The sequence below is a fragment of the Oreochromis aureus genome, linkage group 12, assembly GCF_013358895.1.
Source record: "Oreochromis aureus strain Israel breed Guangdong linkage group 12, ZZ_aureus, whole genome shotgun sequence".
NCBI classification, from domain to species: domain Eukaryota; kingdom Metazoa; phylum Chordata; class Actinopteri; order Cichliformes; family Cichlidae; genus Oreochromis; species Oreochromis aureus.
In genome coordinates this window covers 35,603,800-35,611,674 of record NC_052953.1, presented here as the reverse complement: position 1 = coordinate 35,611,674, position 7,875 = coordinate 35,603,800, and the positions used below count along the sequence as shown (strand labels likewise).

The 7,875-nt window shown below is 37.3% G+C and overlaps 1 long non-coding RNA gene across 2 annotated transcripts; it reads right to left on the bottom strand.

Annotated features, from left to right (window-relative positions):
* Positions 1 to 507: 507 nt before the first annotated feature.
* Positions 508 to 5,145, bottom strand: LOC120443113. 2 transcript variants are annotated; one of them, XR_005615151.1, is made up of 5 exons: positions 5,106 to 5,145; positions 1,395 to 1,504; positions 1,146 to 1,205; positions 961 to 1,051; positions 508 to 793 (listed from the first exon to the last, which is right to left on the bottom strand). It is a non-coding gene; the product is annotated as an uncharacterized LOC120443113 (long non-coding RNA). The 2 variants fall into 2 exon arrangements; XR_005615150.1 differs by having other exon boundaries at positions 509 to 793; positions 5,101 to 5,144.
* Between the last annotated feature and the right edge of the window lie 2,730 nt (positions 5,146 to 7,875).

Sequence of the window (7,875 nt, the reverse complement as noted above, 5' to 3'; positions counted from 1 at the left end):
AAAAATGGACAAAGTTTGATCAGTGCTTGAGCAAAATGCACAGAAATGAACAAAACGTGCTGCCAAAAACAGATCTAATGATAAATGATTTCTTAAGTGTAAAATATACAGTTCTTAAAGGATAGCTATTGTCAAAATGCAACCTGGGCTGTTTTTTTTTTTACTGTAAACGAGACAAACATATATCTAAAAGCATAATTACGACAAACAAGCCGCTTTTGAGATTGACCGTGATTTTGTTTTGTGGTCAATAGCCAGTGAATGGGAATACTAGGGGGCGGTGCATAAATTTGAGCGCATCAAAATCGATACAGTAAAAAAAAAAAAAAAAAAAACAGCCCAGGTTGCGTTTTGGCAATAGTTATCCTTTAAATCTACTTATGTAAAAGTGATACATAGACAACGCAGCCCTAATCACAATCATAATTTGTTGGAAAACGTATTTAAGTTTTCTGTTGATTTATCATAGAACTTGAAGTTAATGGCTGAATGCATGGTGATGAGACCTATCATTCAATCTACATTTTATAGCGTATGAAACTGCTCACCTGGACATGAACCTGAGCTCGGCTGATTAAGATTAGTGTCTCCTGTCCATCTTTCTTTAGCAAAACTTGAATAATACCACTGCTTACCTCTTATTGAATCTTTGGGTGCAGACTTAATTGAAGAGCCTCGTATAAACAGGCAGGGTGTGATGTTTAGGGAAACCAAAGAATACAGGCGCCATCATTTCTGCCAGAAGACTCATGGGGTGCAACGAAGCTTTCATTGTGGACTGGCTAGATACCTTCTGCATTCAGAAAGAAAACAAGAAGGGCATACACCATAAACAATAATAACTGACAAAAATAATGAGACAAGAAATTAAAGTAACAAAATAAGTGCAAATCAAGTTTCCCTGTGTTGCAGTGTAGCTGAATGTGTTTTCAACAATTTGATTTACAGTAAAACACATACCAAATATTTCCAGCCAAGGTTTGTTTCAATCTTCAGCATGTTTTTCCTGCCATTGTCTTGAAACTGTTTCATCTGTCCCTCTCATTTGATGCTGTTTACAAAAACAAAACAGCAATATTGTAAAGGGAAAAGGAAAATGAATTTAATGGAAAAAAAAAGAAAAAGATTATGACCTGAAATCTCACCATTTCCTGAGAGTCACAGGTCCTTTGAGTATCCTTATGGTTTCTGCTCAAATTCAGTGTCTGAAAAGGGCAGGAACAAAACAAACCTTTTAATCATAATAAAGACAAAATAAGATTTAGAGACAGACAACAAAGAAATGTGTAAAATATCTTCTTGAATCTGTTTACTCCTCAAAGATATCATGACCTAGACATGGTGGCAAGCCTGGCATACAAACGTTGAAGTATTTCAGTGAATTGAACACTGACCTGAACTTCACTCCTTCGACGTCTGGTGTATTGTCAATCTGGAGGCGATCAACAGCAGAGTTGTAGTTCTCTTTGGTACGTTCTGGTCCACACAGATTTGGGTCAGCACCCTGAAATTCAGATTTCGTTATCAGGCAGTACCTGCAGAAGTACTTTGAAGAACTAAAGTTTTCAGTGAAGCCACCAATACAGTGAGAACCCAGATTATCACCAGCAATGCAAAACAAAGTTCCTTTGACTCTAGTTTCATCTGATGCAACAATCCCACTGTCCTCCAATTCTTTCAAGTCTGCCAGTAATTCAGAGAACACATTAGCATGACCAAACTCTTTAAAATCTTTCTCCCTGCACAGTAAGACAAGAGACATGTGATCTGTGTCTGAGTTGCGTACATGAAGTGGCAAGTTTGCCACTGATGCATATACAAATAATACCTTGTGTTTTGTCCTTGCAGAGCCTAAAGGGTTAACGACTTCAAAGGCATCCTGGTAGAGTACTAGCTTGAGACATGATGGGTTTTGACCAAAATCACGTAGCCCCTTGATGACTGAACTACCTTACCAAGGAAATTACAGGTTAACATAACTCCATGTACTTTGGTAATTCCTCCCTAGCGAATTAAGCATATGGGCAGAAATCTGTGCCATCAGAAACTGAATTTGAATAAGTTAAATTTGAATTTGAATTACTCGGATTGAATCTGAATTGTAACTTGAATGAAAGCTTTTGAAAACTGAATTTGAATTAGTCTAATTTGAAATTGAATTTATGGTTTGAAAATGAATTGATTTGCTTTGAAACTGCATTTTATCCTTTAAAAATTCAGCTCTCGAATAATTTCAGATTCACTTCTCACCATTCAGTTTCAGTTCTACAATTCAATTTCAGTTCCAAAATTCAGTTTTTGGGACTTACATCCGGTTCGGTTCAAGCGCAGATTAATAGAACTACAGACTGATAGCGTTACTGACGGAATCTACAGCGTCTTGAGCTGAATTAAGACTTCAGAAGTCATTCGTCATGTCGAATGACCAGCGGATAAACTCTCAGGTTGGTAATAAATGTATTACATGTATAAGAACAAGTGTCATGTTAACAAATGATAGCCGTACAGTAACCTTTATGCTTATTGTAGCTGTTAGCTAAAAACGCTAATTTAGCGTGGTTTGCCCTGGATTCAGCTTTGACAAACAAATATGATCGACTGTTTCTAGTAGAATTCCAAAGTTGTCATCTTGTACCCTGTCAGAGCCCTGTATGCTTGCAGAGACCCCACAGTAAGGAAACATGCAAAACGCTGTCCAAACCTTTGTATTTGAGCTTTATTTATGTCTTACACAGCATCCCAACTCTTTAGCGAACTTAATAACTTTAGCTAAAGTGAATAGTTAGTCTAATTCATTAGTGCAGCATTACTGGATCACCTCTGTTTGAAGTGATATAATATGATATACAACTATCACTGAAACAGCAAACTTTGTAAATAAACAAACAACACTTCTCATTCTCTAAACGTTTGGCCACAGCTGTAAATTACACTATCAGTGCTTGTTCACTCTTGACAATAATTACATTTCTAAATTCTCTTTGTGCATTTACAGGTAAACAATATCTAATATTTTATCTAAATGACTGCTTTGTCTTTGAAAAGGTGAAGAGCCTGAGGCCGGTGACAGTCCAGTTCTACTCTTAAGTACATCCTTACGGTGGCTCACAGGACAAAGCCACATTCCTGTCCTGCCAGAAGAGAAGAGAAACTTCAGAGTCTCCATGAAGTTCAACCACACCTGTCATATGGAATATGACAGGGGTCTCAAACTCCAGTCCTCGAGGGCGGTGTCATGCAACTTTTCCATGCCCTCGAGGACTGGAGTTTGAGACCCCTGCTGTATGGTGTTCATGCAGTTTTCTACCCCACAGTTACAGCATGTCTGACTGCCTGTTCAGCATATGCAAAAATATATGCTGAGTTTAAGCATGTGATGACAAAGGCCTTCCATTATGGTGTTTGTCATCACATGTCACAGACATCTGGATGATCATTTGGAATAAACAAAAAAACAAAAAACTTGTTACTTCATCTTTTATCTTTATTATTATTATTGTTCTTATTTTACATTTTTCATTGTTAGGCATTGGGTTTATTTGTAGTAGTCCTTTCCAGCTTCTCTCCCATGTTACTGTGTCAGCATCTATTTGGGTTTGGGAGTGGAACAGGAAGTAAGGAACAGAAAGTGCCATTTAAACCAGGAGAGGTTCTTATATTTCAGAAGAAGGGATTAATTCAAAAGAAATGACCTCAATGCCATATTTTATTTAGGAACCCTAGAGAGCACTTTGCAAAATAACACATTCTTATAATTTCACCCTCAGATGAGCCAAGCTACGACTGTCAGGGAAGGTGATGTAGGTACAGAGCATGTGAGAGTGGTTAAGTTAATGTCTCTTGTCTAGATGAAGGCACAGGAGGGATCAATGGCACGGCGTGAGATTCAGTATCTTCAGTCTTCAGTGGACACTCCATTTCTGGCACAAAACACCTGTAAAAGACGGTCGATTTAGGAGGTGACCCGACAACTTCAGCCTGTCAAACATAGCAATGGAGCAGTATGTTAAAAAAAAACCCAACTAATTAAGCATGCACTCAGTACCCTAAGAATTATCATGGTAGTTAAACACAGTGATAGTTGTATATCATATTTTATTACTTCAAACAGAGGTGATCCAGTAATGCTGCACTAATGAATTAGACTAACTATTCACTTTAGCTAAAGTTATTAAGTTCGCTAAAGAGTTGGGATGCTGTGTAAGACATAAATAAAGCTCAAATACAAAGGTTTGGACAGCGTTTTGCATGTTTCCTTACTGTGGGGGTCTCTGCAAGCATACAGGGCTCTGACAGGGTACAAGATGACAACTTTGGAATTCTACTAGAAACAGTCGATCATATTTGTTTGTCAAAGCTGAATCCAGGGCAAACTACGCTAAATTAGCGTTTTTAGCTAGCAGCTACAATAAGCATAAAGGTTACTGTACGGCTATCATTTGTTAACATGACACTTGTTCTTATACATGTAATACATTTATTACCAACCTGAGAGTTTATCCGCTGGTCATTCGACATGACGAATGACTTCTGAAGTCTTAATTCAGCTCAAGACGCTGTAGATTCCGTCAGTAACGCTATCAGTCTGTAGTTCTATTAATCTGCGCTTGAACCGAACCGGATGTAAGTCCCAAAAACTGAATTTTGGAACTGAAATTGAATTGTAGAACTGAAACTGAATGGTGAGAAGTGAATCTGAAATTATTCGAGAGCTGAATTTTTAAAGGATAAAATGCAGTTTCAAAGCAAATCAATTCATTTTCAAACCATAAATTCAATTTCAAATTAGACTAATTCAAATTCAGTTTTCAAAAGCTTTCATTCAAGTTACAATTCAGATTCAATCCGAGTAATTCAAATTCAAATTTAACTTATTCAAATTCAGTTTCTGATGGCACAGATTTCTGCCCATATAAGCACGCCAAACACAGAAACTAATCCAGAGCAATGCTTCCCTCGTGACACTAATGCTAACTCAACTCACAAATGCTAACTAAATTCACAACCTCACTCATAAAAAAACGAACTGCTAAAATTATCTATAAACGCTGGGCTGGTGGATTTTTATAACAGAGATAACTTGAAGTTGCATGTACTCACCTCACCTCGAACTAATTGTAAGCTGCCAGGATGTCTACAAATTCGAAGATGCTGTGGTCCAAGCAGCAATAAATGGCGCTAATATACGAGTTCAAAACTGTGTCCGTTAGCGAAGCCAACTTGAGTCTCCTGCATGAAAAAAAAAAGAGCGGTTGGCACACAGCTCAGCAGCGCGCGCGCTATTGGTCATTTTCAGGTGACGTCATCCCGCAATGTAATGTCGCTCTTTGTTTCTTTAGGAGGAGATTCGAATTTGATCAGAAGTCACGTCTGCAGACCGCTGCAGCCACGTCTTGCCTTGCTTCCCTTTTTTGGTGAAATGGTTCGCTCATACTGCACAATGTTGCTACCAGAATTTTTTTTCTCTGCAATTCGAACGTAAAACGTCTGTACACAGTTTACCAGCAGTTTAGCTACCAATCAACAGCGATCACACAAACTCAAAATTTAAGGCGGACCCACTTAAGGTGGTCTGATAATATGGCGTGAAACACAACAACATAAAGTTGTTTTAAAATAATAATTAAAAAGATTATTGAAATCAATTTTATTCACAACCATGAACTTTATTTTTAACATCTTCTTTTGCTGTTGATTTTTTTTTATCAGAAGGTTAACAATGATATACTACAGGCCTAACTTTTAATCTGTATATCAGTATCTGAATTTTAAAATAAAAAAAAAAAAATACTATCAATTTTATTGTCTTTCACTGCTGATATTTGCTTTTTTTTTTTTTTTTAATGGTATTTACTGGTTGTATTATTACGGTGGACCCTATTTTTAACATCTTGCTTCTGTAAAATGAATGTTTTGTTTGCTTAAAATCTACAGCTTTATACTGTGAATTCCAATGTGCACAACCCCAAAAGATGTAGTTTTACTCAAATAATACCGTAAAATCTAAGTTTTTCAGACATTTTCAACATTACAATATTTAATTGTAAAATGTATGCATATTTATTTGTTTTCACAGACAATATTTATAATTTCAACATTTTATTACAGTAAAAAACAAAGTTTTATCCAGTCTCACAATTAACGGTTATTCAATCTATTTAATACAGTAAAAGGAAGTTTTTGGTTTTACGCTCCATTACCGTTGGAATTTGACGGTGTTTTGCTGTATATTTTACTGACTTTTGTTACAGTGTAGCATGTTCTGACTGAGAGATTTCTGAAATAAATTAAGACGTACAGCTCTGCTATCACTTCCAACATAAATGAAGACAGAAAACTAAACAGCAGTGACGTTTGTAAGGTTACTGAAGTTGGGCTAGCTGGTATATAATAATGTGCTACGTGATCGCTAGTGACACAGCTATGTTAGCATAACATAAACACAGTAAAGCTGGAGGATGAACGCTAACTCTTTCCACTCGATAAAAGTTAACATGAGGGATCCTGATGATGAACCACTTCGCATCCAGCGGCGTCGGTGACGAAGTGGTTCCCGGGGCCGCCTGCGCCTCCAGCGGCAGCCCCAGAGCTGGTCTGGGGGCCACCCATGTGGCAAGCAGTGGTGGCGCAGCAGGCGTGGAAGTGAGCCAGGGCTCACAGGCAGCTGCGCAGGCATGATTGTAGACCACACAGACCACGGCCTGCCACAATAATAAAGCATTTTCTATTTAATGATAAACTTTGCCCTAATTATGTCCTGGGTTTTAACTATTTAATAATAAAAAAGGAAACATCACAAAAAACACTTAAGGTCATGAAAATTAATTGAGATTCAGCAATTTAATGACGCATCCACCTTATTTATTGAAAAGTATCGGTATTGACAATACTGGCCCGTATTTACTTGGTATTGGATCGATACCAAAATATGCAGTATTGCACACCACTAGTTTTATCTATAGATCACCAAATTACAACAACAGTCACCTGGAAGTGAGACTGTTAGCCACAAGAATGGTGGACAGAAAGCAATTTTCAAATTTAGAATAAATCAAATGACTCAACATTTTTGGTTGTATTTATTATTACATCTTTTTTCAGTCCTCTTACATCTATGACAAAGTGTCTACAGGTTGTATGGAGGACCGTACCTTACCTGTTTCTAACACGTGATGTCTGTGTGAAATACTGACATCACCATATCAAGGACTTTATAACTTATCTGTTTTTCTTTTATGAAAGAAATGACAGAAAAAATCATAATATGTGAAGTTACAGCACAGTTTCTCCAAATGGGTACTTCTCTTTCAGTGAGGGTACTTTTACAGCATCAGCAGTAGCTCAGGTAATAAAAATACAAAACCTCGGCAGACAGGAAGTGAACTTTAACATTCGAGGTTCTGTTCCAGTCTGTTTGTTTAGATGATGTGAACTATCTCATGGATCCTTTTTTTTGTGTTTTGCATCAACCTTATTGCAATTCACTTGTACTTTATTTGGACAAATGTAGGGAGAAGCAGCTCCTTTTTAGCTTCTGTGATGCACTACTTTTCGGCCTATTTCCAATCTTGGACACATTTTCCGTAAATACAATATCCAGTTTCAGTGTTATGCCAAAAACACCCAGCTTTATCTGTCCACTAAACCTGATTCTGCTCTTCCCCCGTCCTCCCTCACCCTCTGCTTAGCTGAACTAAATTCATGGTTCTCTTCTAATTTTCTTAAACTCAATAGTAATAAATCCGAGCTCCTCTTAGTAGGCACTAAATCAACATTATCCAGAACCAACAGTTTCTCTGTTACTATCAATAACTTGCCGATCTTCGTTTCTTCCTCTGTGAAAAGTTTGGGTGTCATCCTCAACAGTACTCTATC